The 21360-nt window shown below is 53.9% G+C and overlaps 1 protein-coding gene across 2 annotated transcripts in view; it reads left to right on the plus strand.

The window, feature by feature from the left end:
• The window catches only part of UNC5B (unc-5 netrin receptor B), an 88354-nt gene that overhangs the window by 44771 nt on the left and 22223 nt on the right, over nucleotides 1-21360 (plus strand).

Consider the following 21360-nt stretch of genomic DNA (forward strand, 5'->3'; position numbering starts at 1 on the left):
GGTACTGTCTGGCAGCCCAGTTCCTGGACCAGCTTCTCCAAGGCCCCAAGGGGGGAGCCAAGAGGTGATCCAGGAGCCCAAGGTCCCAGATGCCCACCAGCACATCAGTCTGAACATTCAGTGGGCTTGGATATTCATAGAGCATCAGAACTTCTCACCTAAACTCTCAATGGCAGAGGGACAAGCAGGGGCCCAGAGAGGGTCAGGGACTTGTCCAAGGTCACACAGCAGTCGATTCCTGAGCTGAGACAAGAACCCAGGCTCCCTGCCTCCTTGGGATGTCACAAGAACACTCCAGCCAGTGTGGAGCCTAGTAGGGTAGAAAGGAAGACCATGAAGAAGGCAGACAGGGTGAGGCGAAGCAGAGATTGTGGAGTTGGTAGGGTGCAGTCAGGGTCCAGGGAGAAGGAGGGACATGTGGATTGAGCAAGTTTACTAAGAAGGATGACTGGGACAGCCGCATGAGTAGGAGGGGAAGGGGGGCTAGTGTCCTCCATCCTGGCAGGGGCAAGTCTAGGAGGGACCCTGGAAAGCCACACCCTGATGGACCCCTCTGTTAATTAGCAAGTGTCCCAGAGGTTCTTTGCCTAGCACTGAGGGGCAAGAGGCAATGGTACCTCTAGATCTTGCCTTGTTTCTGCTGGAATCTGCCAGCCAATGTGCTTGCCCTCCTAGTTGGCAGAGAAAAGCCCTGAGGTTGAGCCCCAGCTTTGCCACCTGAGCCCCAGCTCAGCCTGTGAGCCAGGCCCACCATTCACCTCTCTTGACCCTCTGTTTCCTTATCTGTTAAATGGGACCATTTTGCCCAAGGAGAGAGTGAATTGGGCAGTTTGGGCTAAGAGGAAGTCTAAGTGACAAGGAAGTGCTGGCCTCATGTCAGGGGTCTAAGGACCCTCAGTGCCCCCTTGGACCCCATCCCCTTCCAGGCTTACCCAGACCAGTCTCCTAGTGGCGAGTGACTCTGTGAAATGGGTCCAATATGTGAAATGGGCAGAATCAAGCCATCTACCTGGGCTCCCGGCTCCCCTCCAGTCCCTGGCAGGAAAGCATCCCCGGCTGAGAGGTGAGCTCCTGCCTCCTCATGCCAGGTGCTTCACAGAGGGGTGCGTGGGTTTGGAAGGTGTTGCCCCTGGCTGGGGGCCCAGCAGCCATCTGGGACTTGACAACCAAGGCTGAGAAAACAACCCACGCCTGTTGCAGGGCTGGGATGAGGCTCGGTCCCCTCCCTGGAACTAGGATGGGCTGTGGCCAGGTGTCTGGGAGAGTCTGCCAGATCACCTGCCTATGGCAGCTTTCACCAGACACCTAGCAAGCCTACTGTGCACCAGGCCTCTGCTAGAGCCTCTCATACGTGTGATCCATCGAAGGTTGGCGAGATCCTGATACCCAATTTACAGACCAAAAATCAGAGGCCGGGGACTTGAAGCGACACGTCCAAGGCCAGCACTGCTTCACTGGGGAACTGTTGTTGTACTAAGTATTCCACACGTGGTCCCACTCATTCCTCCCAGTTATACTCTAGGCTGGGGCTGACACAGGGGAAGAAATCAAGGCCCAGAGAGGTCAAGTCTCGTGCCTAAAATCCCACGGCTGCTGATGCTGCGTCTCTCCTGAGTGTGTCTGGCTCTTCCCACCCAGAGCAAGGGCCTCACCTTCCCCACGCCTCAGCTCCAGCCAGGGCTCCCCACTTCTCCATCTAGGCTGGAGGAACCTGTGCACTACCTCATGCTGGTCTCTGAACACCAGCAGGGCGGGGGTGCAGCCCTCGTGGTCTCAACCACTCTTGCTTCCAGAGTGTCCAGAGGCCACCCCATGTCCCTCCAGACCAGGCCCCTCCAGGACACCTGGCCCCTCACTGAGCTGTGAGGAAGGGCTGGCTTCCCTCGTGCCTTTCCCAGGACCCCCCACTCCTGCCAACCCAAGAGCAGCAGGACGAGCCGTGTACTTGACAGGTCTCCTTTCAGAAGAAGAAGTACTTCCAGAAAGAGGAGGAACTTGTCCAAGGTTACACAGCAGGGGCATTCCAGGGAATCTTTCTGAAGCTCCCTCAGAGAAAGGGCAGGAGGAACCAAGCATGGGCTTTGCCCAGCAGGCTCCCACCCATGCCCGTCTGCCCCCAGTGTCCCCACCCCAGTCCTGGCCCAACATTGCCTTTTCTCTCGGAGTTGACGCCCAGCTGGGCAGAGGATTCACCTGATGGTTAAAGACTTTTTCCCCTGAGAACCGAGCATCCAAAGCCTCTATCCATCCTCCCTGCCCAGGACCCCCCAGTCACCTCCCTGTCCAAGAGGCTCCTGGCAGATAAGAAAAATAGCCCGAGCCTCAGGGCAGGTGGCTGCATGGGGCCAGGTGAGCCAGATGTCACCACATTCGCACAGGCGAGCTGGGTTAGAAACGGGCTAGCCTCACCTTGTGGGCAGGGTGGAGGGAGGGTAAGTATAGCTGTTTGTTAGAAAAATCATAATGAGTAATCTTAGCGGTGGACAGCCTTTTATAGGTTATAAAGCACTTTTCATATCTCTAAGAAGAATGCACTGTTCACCCCATCTGAAGACTAAGAAACCGAGGCCCAGAGAGGTGAATTTAGTATATGGACAGGACTTCAACATAAACCAAGTTGGGCATGAGTTTTCTGAGCGCCCAGCCAGGTCCTGTGCTGATTTCTTTCACATTCATGACTGTTTACCCTGAACGATGGGCCTAGGAGTTTCCTGTGGCTCTCCCCATTTTATAGAGAAAGAACTTAGGGCATATAGAAAAACCTGTGGACACAGGGCCTCAGCCACAGCCTGATTCAGCCAGGGCAGTGGGCCTGGGCCCTCTGTCCCACTCCTGACCTTTAGGGGCAGACAGCCCTGGGCACCTCTGAGGCTGCCCACCTTCGATGTGGGAGAACACTGTCTGCTGGGGAGGACGCCTGGAACAGCATGGTTTGGGTTTAAGCCAGAGCTGCTAGGAGACAGACAGACCTTTGTCACTGTCTGTACTTGTGGGGAGAGGTGAGGGCACGGAGGGCCAGGGGTGGGCTGTCCCGAGCCCAGTCCTTTTTGTGACCCAGCATAGGGGCGGCCACTGCTCCCTCTTCCTGCCTGAGGATGGCTTCTCCAGTCATGCTAGTCTTCATTGCCCTTGTTTTCATGCCTGAGACCCAAACCTCAGCTCAAGAAGCCACCCCTGACACAGCCAGTGTTCCTTTCTCAGGGCCCCACCATGGCGGCAGCACACGGGGGTTCTCAGGGCTCTCCCCTCCCCACAGTCCTGGGGAGGAGGTGGCAATATATAGGTGGAGGCTGGAGCTGAAGGCTGGGCCTGGGAGTTTAGAGGCCTCGGATGGCTCTGGGTGTGGCCTGTAATCCCGCTGGCTGGCCGCCCTGTTCCCTAATTAAAGTGTCCTTTTGAAAATGCCCTCCGGTCCAGGCCTGGAACTGCTGGGTGAGGCAGAGGCACCTCCCAGAAAGCTCAGCGGCTTTCACACCTTCCCTGGAGGGCCTCTGAGCTCAGGGCCTCTGGTCATCCTAGTGAGGATCGGGATGGGGGTTAGGGGGCGGGGTCACGTGGAAAGCGAGGACCTCCGGGTGGTGCCTGTCCTGTCATGGTCCTGTCCTCCCAGAACCACCTCTTTCCAACACCCCTTGCTGAAGGCTGCGGGCCATCCTTGTGTAAGAGGCTGGAGAGCCTGGATCAAAGGCGCTATTGAAGAGGCTTGTCAGAGCGGGGCCACCGAGGGCAGAAGACGTGGGGAGGAGAAGTGGGGGGGCGGGTAATGAGGAGACTGAGTCACCACAGGCCAATTGTGGTGAGTGGGCAGCGGGTGGCTGGAGCCAGCTTTTTGGGCTGGGAGGTGAGCCCAGTCAAGAGGCCCAGGAAGGGGCATGTGGGCAGCTGGGGGTCGTGTGAGGAGGTTGCTGCTGCTGGGGCCCCTCCTCCGGTGAGCAAGCCTGCTTCCCCACAGCCCCTTATGAAACCCTCCTTCTGGTCAGGGCTGCAGATCAGCCAGCTGGGTCAATACTGCAGGGCCTACAGGGAGCCTTAAGGAAGTCTTTTCCACACAGGAAGCCCCGAGTTAACAGGGCTGGGCTGAGGGCACAGTGGGAGTGGTGTGTTGGCATCCACAAAGGCTGGGCCATTAAGGATTAAGAGCCACTCCATTACTGGGGCAAGTCACCCCAACTCTCTGGGCTTCATATTCCCCTTGGGTAAGTGAGAGTGAGTGGGAATTAATCAGATCAGGGACGATGGAATCGTCTTCATTGCTTGATTGGTAATGGCTGTGTGGTCCTGGGCTGAGAAGGACTCTGAGGCCTCGCCCAGACCTGCCATGATCGATGATCAGTTAGTGATGTCTGCACAGCCTTGAGGTGGGCCAGGCTGCTGTATGATTGCCCCTGAACGAGATTTTCTTTAGAGGTCTCACCGGCTAACATCTGAGATTCTGAGACTAATAAGGCCACCCACATCCTGGCTCTGCCTCTGGATCCTGAGATGCCAGTGGAAATCAGAATCCTGATTTCTCCATCTCTAAAAGGGACAAGAGGACTCAGCTAGACCTCTCATGCCTTGATCTGAAAAACACATTGTTCTCGGGACTCGCTGAGCCCTTCCTTGTCCTCCACCCTGTGCCCAGTGCAGTGAGGGGCACAAGATGGAATGTACCTACACTCCAGAACCTTCTCCCTGTGTGGGCCTGGCTCAAGCCTGGGGTCTGCCTCTTAACTGGCTGTGTGATCTGGGGCAGTTAGTTGAGCACCAAACCTCAGTAACACAGGGTTGATGTTGGCTATGCCCATGAAATACGACTGTGCACAGCCATTAGCCGGGCCTGGCAGAGAGCTCAGCGCCGAGATGGGGTTGCTGATGAAAGGACTGCAGGAGCAACCTCAGCTGGTTTCTTTGCCCATTCCTGACCTCGGCTTTGGACGGGCATTTCTGATGAGGGTGGGGCCAGGGGAAGTTTGAGGACAGTTTCAAAGCAGCACAGGCCAGACTTTTGGCTCTCCTCGGCTCTCCACTCTTCTGAAACCGCAGCTCCAGCCTGAGCTGGCTTCTCTGTAAACTCCCAGTCCCTCCCTGTAACCAGCCCCATAAAAAGGGAGCGGGGCAGGAGGGAGTCCGGCTGCAGACTTTGTAATTTGGCTTGGGGGCGGCTCCTGTTCGTTTTAACCAGGCTGTAATTACAGCTGGCACCCAACACCCCTCATTACTGGAGCCTGGAAGGAGGACTCTAATTATAGCATGCTGGGTCTCGGCTGGGGCGGTGGGGGGCTATGCAGAGCTGGGGGCTGCGTGACCAACAAACAGCCCTTGTGGATGGAGCCACCCTGGGCCCTAGGTGCCTTCCCTAAGTCTCCTCATTTCTCTTGCTTCCAGAGCCGTCCATGGGAAGGGTAGGGCATAGGTTGAATCTGGGGTCCTCTTTCAGGGAGAAGAGGAACCAAAGGAGCCCAGAAGGTTCATTCATTGATGTAAGAAGCATTTATTGACCATCTGCTGCATGCCAGGCTGGCACTGGGGGTCATCAGTGGGTGCACAGGTGCCATCCAGCCAGGGATGGCATCCAGGCAGAAAGTGCTGTCCTGCTGCTGAGAACAGCTGAATACACTACCTATCCTGAGCCTTGAATGCCCCTAGTCACTCTCCTGGGACCCCCAGCCTCCCTTAGTACAGCAGGAGCTCTGGGACCCTGGCCCAGGGCCCACAAAGGTGATTACATATGTCTGCCCCTGAGACCCCAGAGTCTGGTGGGGACCTGGCGTTAAATAAGGAAATATAACTTAAAAATGAGTATATAACTTAAAAAGGTGATGAGGGTAATAAGGAAAAGAAATACCAGACGAAGAGCCAGGGCCCCATTGTGGTTGGGAGGGTGCAGACAGGGCCGGGCTCTCTGAGGAGGTGACCTTCAATGTAAGACCTGAGGATGGAGGGATTCAGCCATTGGGGGTGGAGGAGAGGGTAGGTGTGTCCACTGGAGGCCAGGAGCATGGAGGCCTGCAGTCTGGGACCTCCTCCTCTGAGGTGCGCCCATGCTGGGGGGCAGCCTGGACAGAGCAGGGATTTCCCCTGCATGTGGTGCCGAGAGTGCTGGACTTTGTGTCTCTAGACTTGCAGTCCAGGCCTCTATCTGCCAGTGTCGTGTGACCTCAGGCCAGTCACACCCTCTTTGCGCCTTGGCTTGCCCATCTGTCCACACGAGGCCCCTGAATCAGACCACAAGTCCTCTCTGCCTCCACCCCTGAGGAGGTGAGGAGACTGAGCAGCCAGTCCTATTTCAGTGCTCTGTTTTGAGATGCCCTGATGGTGAAGCCAGGGGCCCTGCAGCCTGGGTGGGGGTGGGGGCCTGAGAGCTCCAGGCTGTCCCCACGAGTTATTAAGAGCCACCCGGAAGCAGACACAAAGGGCATTGTCCTGAGCTGGAGTCAGCCCCTAGCCCCCCAGCCGAGAACAATTGGGGAGGAAAACCTAGGCCATTTGTCCAGCACAGAGTGCGGCAGTGACGGCGGCTGGGAAAATGCCGAGTATTTTTCAGCTAAAATTAGCCACCTACTGAACCTTTACATCAAGGGAACCCTGAAGCCTCCATTGTTTTGAACTGGGGATCCCAGGGGGTGTGGGGGCAGGGAGTCTCCGGATAAGCAGTAAGTGTCTCCTCTCCCAGGATCTGGACTAGCCAAGGCCCGGCCAGCCCTCATACCTTGAGGGTGCCCAGTAAGGAGGAGCAGGCAGGGGGTAGTTGGGCAGACATAGGGGGCAGGAGTCTGGCCATTCATGGTCACCAAGTGTGGGTGGCTGACACAGCCTCTGCTTCCCTGCTGATGACCTGATGGAACCCTGAGCTAAGCTCAGGGGTCTAGAAGAAAGCACAGGAAACATAAGAAAATAACTTTTCATCCTTTCCGGAAGAAAAGCAGCCAGAGTAGGCTTCTGTCTTTGCTCGTGGTAGACGGTTTCTACCACCGAAGTCCCAAACCTGGCTTAGAATCTTCCCTCTGCCACTTAGTGACTGTGTGAGTTGGGCCAGTTACTTATCCCCTGACCGACTGTATGTAAACAGTGGAGGTGGATAGGGTTGTTGGAAATATAACATAGATGAAGTAGATAGTAACAATGGTAATTAAAAAGAAAAACTATAATACAGCTTATACTCAATAAACCCTTTGGATGTGCCAGGCACTGCTCTAAGCAACTTGCATGGATAGTGTATTTCCTAGAAGTGTTATTACTCCCATTTTGCAGATAAAGAAGCTGAGGCCCAGAGAGGCTAAGTAATTTGCAAGAACAGAGGTGCAGGTGATGGCTATCGTAATCTTGATTACCACACGCTGGGGCCTGATTCAAGCAAAAGCAGCCGGCACCGTGCTGCCATGTAATTCCACTATTCCTCTTGAAAGGTCTCCAGCTGAATCGTAGACGTGCTCAGGGGAAGGAGCTGACCTGCATTAAGCACCATTATGTGTGCTGAGTGTTTTATGTTTCTGTCAGGAGGCACGGGAGCAACGAGCAGCGGACCAGCGGCAGCACCTAGGAACTCGTTAGACGGGATACATTCTCAAGACCTGCTAAGAGGTTTTTACCAAGCCTCCAGCTAATCCTGGGACATGCTGCAGTTTCAGAACCGCTGGCACAGAGGTTAACAAGTATGGTCTTAGGGTCAGGGAGATCCAGGTTGAAGTGCTGACAACCCTGTTCTGTGACCTTGGGCAAGTTACTTAACCTCTCTTTCGCAGTTTCCTTACCCGCAATCTGGGGATCAGATTTAGAGTACCTGCCTTGATGGTTCTTGGAAGGATTCAGGTAGGTGATGTACGCACACTGAGTGATTTGTGCAGTGCCTGGGAGTGGGTTAGTCTGAAAACAGTAGCTGTTGCTGGTCAAAGGGAAGGTGGGTCTCTGTGGCCAGGGAAGTGCTTGAGTTCCAGCTGGAGTGCAGCTCCCCTGTCCAGCGCAGTCAGGCAGAACTGAGGGCCCAGTTAGGAAAGGTAGCCCTCTCCCAGACTGAGGAGGTGGGCATGGCTGAGATGGACGTCTCCTCCCCGCCTGGCTGGTCCCTGTCTTTTTGCCTTCAGTGTCAACCAAAAAGACACGTGAACTCTGTGCGGCTCTTTCCTTCCTCCCTGCCCCCCACTTTCTCAGGGAAAGAGCAAAGTCATCTCCAGGGAAACCAGCTTGGAGAATTACAGTCTAGAGACAGGGTAATCCTCAGACCCTGGACTCCCGAGATCGGGGACACCCGCAGCTCCATGCCAGTGGCCTTGCATTTTCCAGGCGTAGGTCCTGGCTCTTGTCCTCATCACCCGTGCGCTTTTGATGGTTCCTTAGAGGCCTCTGGGGTGACGTGTGCTGCCCTCCATGCTTTTCTCCCCAAGGGGAGGCTCCTGGGGCCAGGCCAGGCAGAGTACACAGCTGACAGTCCCACCTCCCTCCCAGCCTCTGGGAGCCCCAGGCTCCTGGCAAGAACCTCTCTCGACTATCCCCAGCCCCCTGCCACCACCCGAGCTATCCACAGACTTTAGTGTCATGTCACACTTTCATACCTTTGCCCCCAGCTGTCTCTGTGAGGTGGCCCACAGAGATGTGCCCATTTTACAGATCAACAAGCGTGTGGCCCCAGGAAATGAGCTGGTGGCCAGCCCTGGTCTGTCCTAGTGTTTTCATTCAACAGAGCCATGCTTCCATCCTTTCTCTTTTCCCCTCTCAGACTACTTCATCCCCCTTGAGACATCCCTGGAAAACAGTGACAAGTTGAGTGCCTGTCCAGACTCAGAGACACGGGACCCCCTCCCTCCCTTGAAGTGACACAGTAACAAAGTTGGGTTGACCCAGATCCTGTTTACCTCTGAACCATGCTCTTTTCCATGCTGTTCTTCTAGCTTTTCCTCCTCCTTCCCTCTCTGGGGCACAGAGGGCACCCAGAGGCGCCCCTCCCTAGAGAAGGGCCCTTTCGTGGTGCATGCAGCTGTAACCTCACACCCTTTCTCTGGCTCCGAAAGCCGAGGTGAGCAGGCTGAGCCGTGAGCCAAGGAGGCCCAGCAATTACATCAGCAGGTGCAAACAAGCAGGCAGGGGCCGGGCCCAGCATCCCACGGGGCTGGGGGTGGAGCTCTATCCGCCCCACTCAAGTCTGTTTCATTCCGTCCTTCCAGCTTGCATCAGCCTTTTGCAGCTCCGTGTCATCGCTGAGTGGGCTGGGCAGCAGCTGGGAGAGCAAGCCAGGTAGGGGGTGGGGAGTGGGACACCTGGCCAGCCCTGGAAGGTAAAGGAAGACCCTGGAGCTGTTGTTCAAGATGCCAGCCAGTGCCCCTGCCAGCCCTGAGAAGGTATGCCTGTTATTTCTCACTACACAGAGAAATCATAAAAATTAGCAAACACACAAGGCAGCCCAGCTGGCAAAACAGTGTCACACTTCTGACCTTGATGTTCCCAACAACCCTGAAGGTAAAGCAAGTCAAAGTGGCTCCGTTTCCCAGAAGGAGAGATTATGGTCCAGAGGGAAGTGGTTTACCCAATATCACCTCATGAGCCAGTGGAAACACCTGTGTGCTTCAGCCCAAGAAATACGAAGGATTTTAGGAGCCTGAAGGATGAGAAGTCCCTATAGTCATCAAGACAGAAGTAGTCAAAGCCTACTTCCTGGTGGAGGTGGACTGACTCCTTTATAGAAGGAGAGAGCTACAGACAAAGCTGTAGATTTGCTTCTACACTGATGGTGGGTCAGCAGGCAGAAGGACCGTCACATGACTGTGGGGCTAGGCTGGAAGTGACTGAACATGAGCCTGAGAGTCAGGGTGTCTGGGTCCTAACTTTGACCCTTTGTTGTGAGCTCCCTGTTGATGGAGGTGAAGCTTGATCATTGCTCTCCACACCCTGCTATAGGCATGATGGAGGGGAAGCACTCAGGAAATATTTGATGAATGAATGGAAGAATGGAGGTGAGGCCCTCCCTTGCCTGCCTCAAAGTGCACCTGCCCGGCCATCTAGGCCTTCCTCTGGGCCAGTGCCACCCATCTTCCCATGTCTCCACCCCTGACAGCTCAGCTGCTCACCTGAGCTCAGGGCTAGAGTGTCGGAACCAGAGGGAGGCCAGGGCAGTAGCTTTTGGCTGAGTGCCCGGATACCCACATTCCAGTCCTAACTTTGCTTTCAACCCTCTGTGTGACCTGAGACCAGAAGCTCCCCACCTCTGGTCCACAGGGAATTCCCGGGAGCCAAGTGTGTAAGGGGTGCCTTCCCTGGGGCCCGTGGAGCCTTAGCTCAGTGCCAGCCTTGTGGAAGAGGCAGAGCAGAGTGTGGTGGAAGGTTGGAGATCGGTAGCCACCTTCCTCCCCTGCCCCTGGGGCCCAAGTAGGAGCCCAAGTGGATTCCAGGTTCAGAAAAGTACAAGAAGCCCCCACACAGCCTCTCCTACCCCCATCCCCAACTGCTGGGTGCTCTCAAACTTCTCTCTCTCTGTCCCTCTCACTGTGACTCCGTCTCTACCTCTCTCTTCACCTCGCCCAGCTTATCCAACACCCCATCGCACAGATTGACAAAGGCCAGAATCCAGGCAACCCTCTTTGTCTCTCCTGGTTGCAGTTCTCTTTGTGCCAGTGTGATGCCGAGATACCAGTGGTGCTACAGCCACTGACTGGCCTTTTGCACTGGACAAGCCATAGCTCCCCTCTGGCCTCAGGCCCCCCTCTGGAAGTGAAGGGCTTGGACTTCCAAGCCCTTGGAATTTGTAAGGGCCCCACAGCCCAGGGGTCTGAGCCACCTCCTAGTACCGCCTGGGTGCCCACAGCCAGCCCTGGGGTGGGGTCTGGCCAGGCGTGGTGACGGTGCTGATGGCAGCGGGCAACAGTTCACAGTTTTTCCACTTTGCAATGTTTTGGCAGCCTAGAACAAGATGCTGGGAAGGCAGGGGAACTTTGTGCCTTGGGGCACTCCAAGAACAGTCCCGACTCTGAGCTTTCCAGGGTGGCATGGGGACACTTTGCCTGGAAGGGCAGCGTGGACATAACCCATCAGGCAGCCCCAGGGCCAGAGTCTGTACGCCTGGGCGTTTTGACTTTTCTGGAACATGGGTACAGGATACTGGCGTCTTTCTCCCCAGCGCCCAAGCATGCAGAGAGATCCTGATGTCAGCTGTCCAGCGGCTGCCTGCACCAGCTCTGCATCCTGCAGCTCCTCCAACTACCTGGAATGCCACGCAGGGGCAGTCAGCCGAGCTGGCAAGCACCCCGTGTGATGTGTGTGACTGGGAGAGGGAGAGAGGGATGCCTGGTGCACTTTGCTTGGTTAAAAGGTTTAAAAGTCTTCAGTTAACAGCCTTGAAAGAAAGTAGGATACAGGCTGTGTATGGTGAGACCTTGCAGGTCACAAAACATGTGCACATCTAAGAAAACATGTTAAGACCAATGTCCAGTGTTAATTCTGCTCAGCTGGAGCTGCGAATGGGTGATTTTTATCTTCATCATCATTTTTTCCTAAATTGTAGACAGAAAAGGCCAAGAAAAGTACTTTCATCAGGAAAAAAAAAAGCATTTTTAAAATAGAGTCCTACTCCCTCAGGAATCTAGAGCCCAGTTTCTTTGACTGATTCTGCTGCTCAGGCAATGGCACCCCACTCCAGTACTCTTGCCTGGAAAATCCCATGGACGGAGGAGCCTGGTGGGCTGCAGTCCATGGGGTCGCTAAGAGTCGGACACGACTGAGAGACTTGACTTTCACTTTTCACTTTCATGCACTGGAGAAGGAAATGGCAACCCACTCCAGTGTTCTTGCCTGGAGAATCCCAGGGACGGGGAAGCCTGGTGGGCTGCCGTCCATGGGGTCGCACAGAGTCAGACACGACTGAAGCGACTTAGCAGCAGCAGCACCAGCTGCTCAGATGCTGTGTGATCTAAGACTAGCACATGCCCCCTCTGGTTTCTGTCCTAGAGAACAGTAATCAGATGGTCTCTGAGGTTCTATCAGTTGGTGGCATCCTACAGGATGGAGTTTCCAGAGGGACTGGCTCCCACGGCCCAGGTTAGCCCAGCCTGTGTCCACCACCTCTGGCTGCTCCCTCCCACCCTCACCTTCCACCTTAGGTATCTCTGGAGAGGCTGGGCAGCGTAGCTGGAGAAAATCTTGTATCCTCAGTGAACCCAGCTAAACAAGCAAACAGGATTTCCAGGCTCTCAAGAAGCTTGCCTTTCAGAGAGTAGACCTGTCCAGACAGACATCAATCAATCAAATACACAGAGAAGGTGATTCCAGAGAGAGATGAATACTGTCAAGAAAAACAAACAGGACAGTGTGGAGATAGCATCAGCGAGAGTGAATGAATTTCCATTGGGTGATCAGGGAAGGCCTCACTGGGGAGGTGGCAGGTAGCACTTGAACTGAGATGTCCGTGACAGGAGGCAGCCATAGGAGTATCAGGAGACAGGAGAGGAGGGGTGTTTTCAGAAGGAGAGAGCAGTGGAGGTCCTTACATGATAGTAAACCAAGCACGTTCAATGGCAGGAAGCACCCTTGGGTGGCCTGGAACCTTTGAAGTCTGGGGGTTTGGTAGGGGTTCAGACTTCATTCCAGGTGCAAATGGAAGCCATTGGAGGGTGTGAGCTGGGGAGTGATCTATTTGCATTTTGTAAGATTGCCCTAGCTGTTGTGAGGAGAGTGGATTTGAGGGAGCAAGAGGGGAAAAAGGGGAACACAGTGAGGCAGGATCTGGGCTGGAAGATGTGGGCTTGGAGACTGTAGGAGGCTTGTCATGCAGTTTGAAGCAAATCTTTTTCTTTTTAAAAACAAACAAACAAACAAACTTTATTTTATGTTGGGATATAGCCGATTAACAATGTGATGGTTTCAAGTGAGCGGTGAAGGGACTTAGCCATACATTTACATGTATCCATTCTCCCCTAAACCCCCTTCCCATCCAGGCTGCTGGATAACACTGAGCAGAACTCCCTGTGCTATACAGTAAGTCCTTGTTGGTTGCCCATTTAAAATATAGCAGTGCGTACATATCCAACCCAGAGAAGGAGGGGACTCCCTATGTGGGACCCAAGCTATTAGGTGTTTGATGGAATCTGGTATTGCAACTCAAACTCACTCCATCTAACTCTGGATGGGGGAGAGATGACCAAATAAAATAGGAGGTTCCTCACAGGCCAAAGTCACTGCCATTGCCTTAAAGTAGATGTCAGCAGCCCTGAGAAAGGAGCCACGGTCCCAGCCTGGCTGGGGCTCTCTGGGTGTCCAGGGGAGATGGTTGAGGCTTGTGACCCTGGGCGAGGCGTGGGCGGTTCTGCTGGTGTGCTGCATATGTGTCTGAGTGTGACATCCTGGGGGCTGGCAGCAGGCTATCAGCGGGCCCTTCCCAGGCTAGGCTAAATCTCTGGTTGGGGGACCCCATACAAGTCCCAAACTTGTCAGGCCCAGACAGGAAAGGGGGCCAAGTGCTGGAGTTAGGAAGTTGAGGCCCTCTTCCCTTCCAGCAAGCTCGTGGACTCAGCTGCTGCCCAAGGATCCTTCAGCGGGTATTGTCAGCCAGAGGAGGCCTGTGATTTAATGGGAAGAACTTTGTTTCTTGGTAGCTGAGAGCCTGAGCTTGCCTTTTCACTTCTCAGTGATGAGAAGTGATGAGCCTCAGTTTTCTCTGTGAAATGGAATGCCTGCTTCACAGGATTATTATATTGATGATGTTTATTATCCCATTGTGTACTGGGTAAGTGGTTATTATCTGGAGGGTGAAGGATGAGAGGGTTTTGCGTTCCTTGTCTAAGAGAGGAAGTGGAAGCAGAATGCCCCCTGCTCCAGGCCCAGACTTCTAGGCACAGTGACTAGGACTTGGAAGTGAAAGTGAAGTCGCTCAGTCATGCTTGACTCTTCTCGACCCCATGGACAGTAGCCTGCACCAAGCTCCTCTGTCCATGGGATTTTCCAGGCAAGAGTACTGGAGTGGGTTGCCATTTCCTTCTCCAGGGAATCTTCCCAACCCAGGGATCGAACCCAGGTCTCTCGCATTGTAGACAGACAATTTACTGTCTGAGCCACCAGGGAAGTCCAGTACTTGGAAGGGGAACTGAAAATTAGCCCCAGAGGGGCCAAGGCCCAGGCCAGGAAGCCCAGGAGCCAAAGGAAGGGTCTGGGGGAGAGGAGGTGTTCTGGGCCCATGGGTGTGGAGTACAGCTTCCTCGGTACCACTGAGAGCCTAGGGCAGACCAGTGACCGGGGAGTTGAAGTGTCCTCTCTCTGTTTTGGAAGCTGTGTGACCCTAGGCTTCATGCCAGGACTCTGCCTGCCCTGGGGCTTGTCCCCAGCCTCCCATGAGATTCTTTACTTGCCCCAAGTCCTTCCAGGGGAAAGATTTCTCAGGATCAGCCAGACACCCCTTTAGGATGCAGGCTCCTGCCCCAGCTGGCCATCTTGGTGAGGCTATTTCCTGTAGCCAGCAGAGGAAATGATATCATGGGCACAGGCAGGTCTGCAGAGGGTATGGGAAAAGAACTGTGCAAGCGGCCTCCTTTGTTAGGAAGAACTTGGCGCCCCCCAAGCCCATCAGCCCCCATCCGTCATCAGTAACAGCCATTGTAGCCACCTCTGAGGGGAGCCCCGGCCTGAACCCCACAGCCGCCAGAGGCCAGAGCCAGATGGAAAAAGGGCTTTGTGTCCAGGGAGGGGTCCTTGCATATGGGGTTTGTGTGTTTTAAAACATAATAATAAGCGGGCTCCTCTCCCCCAACAACTCTCCCCACACCCCACTGAGCACATCCACCTCGCACTGAATGGAAGAGATTTTCCATGCAGTGGGAGGTCAAGTCTGGTGAGAATTAGCCGGTGTCCAGGGGCTAGAGAAAGACTGTGATTGCTGATGATAAATGTGCCCAGCATGGAGTGTTTCTTTCTCCTTCACCTCCCGCCTGCCCCCCATTCTCCATTCCCAGTCCTGCCCCCCATTGTGGGCACCATCCCGCACCAGCCAGCCCTGCTCAGCTACAGATGCCTGTCCCCTGCAGTTGAGCCTGAAGGACCCAGGCCAGACCTTGTCACCCAAATGGGGACAGAAACCAGGGGGCGAAGGCATCAGGGCCCCCTATACTAAATCATTGCAGCCTCTGAGGTCTCAGTCCTATTGGGCAGGATGGACCTGGCTAAGACGGACACAGTGAGTTTCCATCCCAGGCATGGGCCATACGGAACCCAAACTTCTACCCATAGCCATGCCATGCTGTGCTATCTCCCTCAGCCCTGAATCAGAAATGGGGCTCTGGTCCAGCTTGGCTGTTAATTTGCTGTGTGATGTGGCATTGGTCACTTCCCTTCTCTGAGCTGGTAGAACAGGTTTCAGGACTCCCCGTACAGGGCTCAGCTGGAGAATCCTTCCTGCCTGGCACTTCTCCATGTGGCTGGCATGAGCTCTTCCCAGTTGCTACAGCACATTTGCATCTGTATGCTCAGCTGACCTTCACCACCACACCTCAGAACTGACAGGGCAGTACTTGTTAGTCCCTTTCTCATAGATGGAGAAACTGAGGCCTTCCCAAGGTCTCAGTGGCAGGGTGAGTGAGCTGGTTTGCTGGCTGTCAGGCCAAGCCATTCCACCGTGTGCCCATCCAAGCTGGACCCCCTGCTCAGGGTCACCATAAGGGAAGCGCAACCCCTCTGGTCTCCCCTAGCAACTGGTGGCAGTCTCCCCTCCAGGGATGTCTGAACACTGTAGTTTTAGTCCCTTCCCCCTTCCTCCCAGGTGTAGCTCTGGTAAATATGGTTTCTTTGTTATTGTTCAGTCACTAAGTCATGTCTGACACTTTGCAACCCCATGGACTGCAGCACGCCAGGCCTCCCTGTCCTTCACTATCTCCTGGAGTTTGCGCAAACTCATGTCCATTGAGTTGGTCCATTGGTTGGATGCCATCCAACCATCTCATCCTCTGTCACCTTCTCCTCCTCCTGCCATCAGGGTCTTTAATTTACCTTTGTCCTAAAGTACCTTCCTTCATCTTTAAGGCCCCCAGACTCTGTTTATTCTAATGGCTTAGATTCTGATACCTCTTAAATAAGCCCAGGGCCTTGACTTCCACCCCATCAAACCTCCCACTTGCCAGGTGTGTCTCCACACTGGGCACTGCCCAAGCCCAGCCCTGGGAAGGAGCATGCAGCCTGGCATGGATCCTGCTGGCAGGCAGAGACCAAGCTTAGACTCCTGTGTCCTGCAAGCTCCACTCCCCTCCCAGGGCATAGGTACCCTGTCCTGAACATCATGGGGGACACCAAGAACAGTGTGACGTGCTCCCTGCTTCCTAGAAGCAGCCATCCACCTCTCCCAAGGAACTTTCGAGCTGCCCAGAGCAAGGTGCCACCAGACCCCCATCCTCGTCACCTCCTCTTCCTATGTTTTAAGCAGATTGTGAGCAAAATGGAACTTGCCCACGAGGAAGCCAGATTGGTAACGAAGGCATGCAGAATGGTGCCTTGTGAATATTTGAGAGAAAGACAAGAAGGCTAGGGCAAGTAGGCAGAGGCTGGGATGCCATCATGGGGAAGAGGAAGTGCACTGTTTTGCGTGACCTCAGAGGTTGAAATTATAGCGATGGCTGGAACCTCCACCAGCAAATTTCAGGTGAAAGTAAGGAAGACTTTTCTGTTAGATCTGTCTAAAGGAGAACCTGGCTGAGAAAGGCAGTGCTGAGGTCTCTGTCCCTGGAGGTATGTGAGTCAAGGTTGGATACAGAATTGATGGGGGTGGGGTGGGTGTTGTACAAGACAGCCCTTGGAGTAACCTCTATCCCTGTGAATCAGTACATCCAAGTGAGACTAACTGACAGGAGATCCCATGTAGGCAGGAACAGGTAAATGAGAAGTGGGGGTTTGAACGGTACCCACCACCAACAAATAGTTCCTCCTCCTCCCTCCCTGGCCTCCCCACAACATTGTGCCTTAGGGCCCCAGTAGGTGCTGGGTCTTTGAGCCGGAATAACAACGGCAAGAAAGTTGACCCCACTTTAAGCAAATTTGCTTCATGAGAAAAACTTTACCCAACAGGGCCGTGTCCTCCATTAACAGATTCCCCATCAGGCCATCTTCAAATATCAAAATGTGGGAACCAGATTGCAACTCAGGAAGTGGACTCAACCAACTTCCTGATTTTACAGACGGGGCTCCTGAGGCCTGAGAGGAAGGCCACGTGGCAGTGCCAGTCCCCAGCTGGGCTGCAAACCCAGGGCTCCTGACTTCGGTGGTTTTTCTTGTCCTGTGTCTGGCTGTCTCTGGTTACATCTGTGTAAGGATGCTTCCTCTTGCATACCTTCGTTTTGGATCGGCTGGGCCATTTGTGGATGCAGCTGTACACAGGTTGCACTTCTGCAACTGTAGGTTCAAATGCGTTCTGCTATTAGAAAACTACACTTTATGAGTCGTTTTCCCACCAGGAGGAAATTCAGATCTGGCCTGGCAGTGGCAAAGCCTCCTCCTCAGGGGCCTGGCAGTGGCAAAGCCTCCTCCTCAGGGGCCTCCTCTTAAAGGTGTTTTATTCTCCCCTGTGAAGATGGGGCAGTGGGGAGAGAGGTAGTGAAGCCAGGGAGATGGTGACCAAAGGCCACGGCTCTGAGCCTGCAGCAGTGGCTTCCTCCCACTGACCAGGTGACTCAGGCAAGTCCCTGATGCCCCATGTCTTCATCTGTAACACGGGAAGATAATGCTCACCTAGGCAAACTATTTGCTGCTGCTGCTAAGTCGCTTCAGTCGTGTCCGACTCTGTGCAACCCCACAGGCGGCAGCCCACCAGGCTTTCCCATCCCTGGGATTCTCCAGGCAAGAACATTGGAGTGGGTTGCCATTTCCTTCTCCAATGCATAAAAGTGAAAAGTGAAAGTGAAGTCGCTCAGTCATGTCCAATTCTTCGAGACCCCATGGACTGCAGCCTACCAGGCTCCTCCATCCATGGGATTTTCCAGGCAAGAGTATTGGAGTGGGATGCCATTGCCTTCTCCAAAACTATTTGCAACATCCCCCAAATAGTGGACATAAATGCCAGTTCCCAGTGTAGAAGTCAGATTCAGGTATCCAGCTGCCTGAATGTGCTTCCCAACTCAGCTATATAGTTTTACAGCCCTGTGCCAGTTACTTATAAACTCTCTTGGTCTCAGTTTCCTCATCTGTAGTATGGGGATAATAATAGTACCTATCTGATAGAGATGTAATTACCATAGGGATGTGGTTCTCAAATCGTGTGCTTAGGCACCTTAGGATGGTACAGCAAATTCACAGGGGTACTGTGGGCTATTTTTAATCTTCAAAGAAACACAGCAATGCTGGACAGCTGCCAGGTACTGCAACGACTACTAGCTCAAGATAGCTTACAATTTTAGCACCACATCACACTTCTTTCCTTTCCATGGCACCATGCCTTTGCAAAGCTGGGAATTTTGGCATTTGGGAGTACCCCAAGGCAAATTATGAGGGTAGCAGTGTCCGCTGTGATTCTAAGATTTGAGGTATTGTGCCACGTCCAACAGGCACACATACATCCTCATTATAAGTCAGTGTGGCCATTTAGAAATGGAATACTAATATTATTTTTGCTTTTAATTTATGAGTATTATTTTTTCTAATAGGCTTCCCAGGTGGCATTAGTGGTAAAGAATCCGCCTGCCAATGCTACTGAGTTATTAGGAGATCACACCCTCACACAGACACGTAAGCTGGTTGGATTTAACTACTTAATAAACAGAACCATTAGGAATTTCTTTTGGCTTTGGGATAAAATTACTGGGTAAAAATGACCAAAACACTGAAAAATGATCAAAACACAGAACTTCCCAAAAAAGTTTGGGAAGTGCTGTCTAGGATTGTTGAGGGGCTCGGTAAGTTAATTGAAAATACCTTCTAAAAGCCTCTGGTAGAGGAAGCACCCAGGAGCTCCAAGACTTTATTCTTCTTTTCCCTCTAAGCTGGAGAGGGCAGGCTCAGGTGGCCCTCCCGAGGACCCCTAAGGAGCCTTCCTCAGCCACTAAGGGCCAACAAGCCCTTGGCCCAAGCCAGGGCCAAGGAGGAGGTGATGTGTCCACTGGTCGGGACTGGGGCCCAACTCAGCCACTACCCGGGGCTGGCAGCACCCCCCACACACACCCCTTTCATTTGTGTTCACTGAGCACCTGCTGTGTGCCAGCCAGCACCTAGTCTGCTGATGGGGCCCTGGGGGTAGGAATCTCAGGTTGCCCTTGGTTCTTCTTTGTCTCCTGCAGGACGCCTGGGGGCTAGGGACCTTGACAAGTGGGCAGCGGCTACGTCGCTGGCACTGCCCTGAATGACTGGGAGGCAGTAACGAGAAAACCCAGGCATCCTCCTGCCGAGACTAGAGCGGAGTCTTGGAGCCAGGGTTGACAGGAGGGGTGGGGCAGGCAGGGCGGGGGCCCAGGGCCACCAGACTCAGGCCTGCTGCCCTAATGGATCGCTTATGTTTACTTCCTCAGTCGAGTCTGCACCTGCTTTATAAATGAGCTGCATTAGGGTTATAAAACAAAGTCATAAATGCACCCCACAGTGCCACCTAGAGTCAGGGCTCTGTCACCTGGAGGCTGGGGGCTGCCTGGTTAGAAGGTAGGGCAAGTCTGTAACTGCACCCATGAGCTGCCCTTGTGGCCACCATCCCCAGAGGGAGGCCCATTCCCCCCATTTCACAGATGAGGTGCCTGAGGCCAGTAAGGACTGGTTGAGACCAAGGGGTGTCTGGGTCTGAAGCCTGAGCCCTGTCCTACACTCCTCAGTCCCAAGACTGATGCAGAATGCTGTGGCCTGAGGTGGGTGTGGAGTCCTCTTGGCTCCACCCTGCTCTCCCTAAAACTGCCTGGCCTGGTGGAAGGGCCACAGTGTCCAGCTCCCTGGGCACTGTGTCATCTCACCATCAGATGTTCACACTCCTAGACCCTAGACTGCCAGTTTACCTACAAAGAAGGTGTCTCCCTGTCTGGCAGAGGGAAGCAGGTGTGGGGGAGTCCTGGCCTGGCCTTCGGAATCCACAGCTTAGATGCCCACTAACCAAGTGACCATACATTAGTTTGGATGGACTTCAATTTCCCCAGCTTTGAAACAAGAAAAACAAGTCCTAGCCTTACTAGCCCTTTGGTGTGCATGTGTGCATGCCCAGTTGCATCCGACTCTGTGCAATGTTATGGACAGTAGCCCACGAGGCTCCTCTGTCCATGGATTTCTCCAGGCGAGAATACTGGAGTGGGTTGCCATGCCTTCCTCCAGGGGATCTTCCTGACCCGGACATCAAACCTGTGTCTCCTGCATTGCAGGTGGATTCTTCACCGCTGAGCCACTGGAGAAGCCCAGTCTTTTTGTGAGAGAGTCCCATAATTGTAGAGACCTGGCCAGTGTCAGGGTCTATTAGGATTCTCAGGTGTGGGGACACTTAGAGTGTTATGAAGCTACTCCAGGGATAGGCAGTGTGGAGTCCTGTTTTGCCTATCCCTGTTTGGGATAGGCAGCATCCCAAACATTGAAGTCTGATTTCCTGGGTTCAGACCTTGGCTCTGCCTCTCACTAACTGTGTGACCTTGGGCAGGTTGCTTAAGTGCTCTGAACCTCAGCTTCCCCCATCAGTAAACTGGGGACCAATATATCATACCTTACAAAGTTGTTGCAAGAATTCGGTAAGTTAACTGTGTAACTGAAAACATAGCAGCTAATTCCAGAGAAGCATTCGTTGCTATTTTGATGCAGCAACTTGTATGGTGCTAGACCTCTCCGAGGCGCTCATGCTCATTTATCTCCCGTGATCCTCAAAAGAGCCCAGAGAGAGGAAGTGTGTCCATTTGTCCGTTCACTTCAGAGACAGAGTAATACAGTCTCTCCTTGGGTCACACAGAACATGCCAGATGGAGCTGGAGTCCTCCTCCTCCTTGCTGGCTTCCCCTTCGCTCCCCCAGGCCATGCACACACACCCTGCCCAGGGCCCAGAGCTGAGAGCCAGTGACAACCTGTGCGTTTTCTCAGAGCCCACATCTTAGCAGGAGCTCATGGTTCCCCAGGAGATGACATGGCGGACATATGTTGTTCATTCTGCTCTTGAAGAACTAGGTGTCCCTTTGGCACCTCTACCCATAGGGGGACTCCCTAGAGTGTGTCCCACCCTTGGCCTCCTGGGACCCCAGCTGCACTTGAGGGACTGGAGCGCTGGGACAGGGACAAGCGTGCGGAAGGCTGGCAAGGGGCTAGGCAGACACACACCCTTGCAGCTTAATTTGCTGTTTCCTCGGGAGCAGTTAGCAGAGGAGGACAAGCCCCCCCACCGCTTGTCCCCAGCCAACTGATTGTTTGGCGCTTGGCACTGGAAAGTCAATTTTCCTAAGTGGATTGTAAACCAGTAGCCTGGCCCGGCCTGGTTTCCCTCCC

This window comes from Bos taurus, chromosome 28 (genome assembly GCF_002263795.3).
Source record: "Bos taurus isolate L1 Dominette 01449 registration number 42190680 breed Hereford chromosome 28, ARS-UCD2.0, whole genome shotgun sequence".
Classification (NCBI taxonomy): Eukaryota; Metazoa; Chordata; class Mammalia; order Artiodactyla; family Bovidae; genus Bos; species Bos taurus.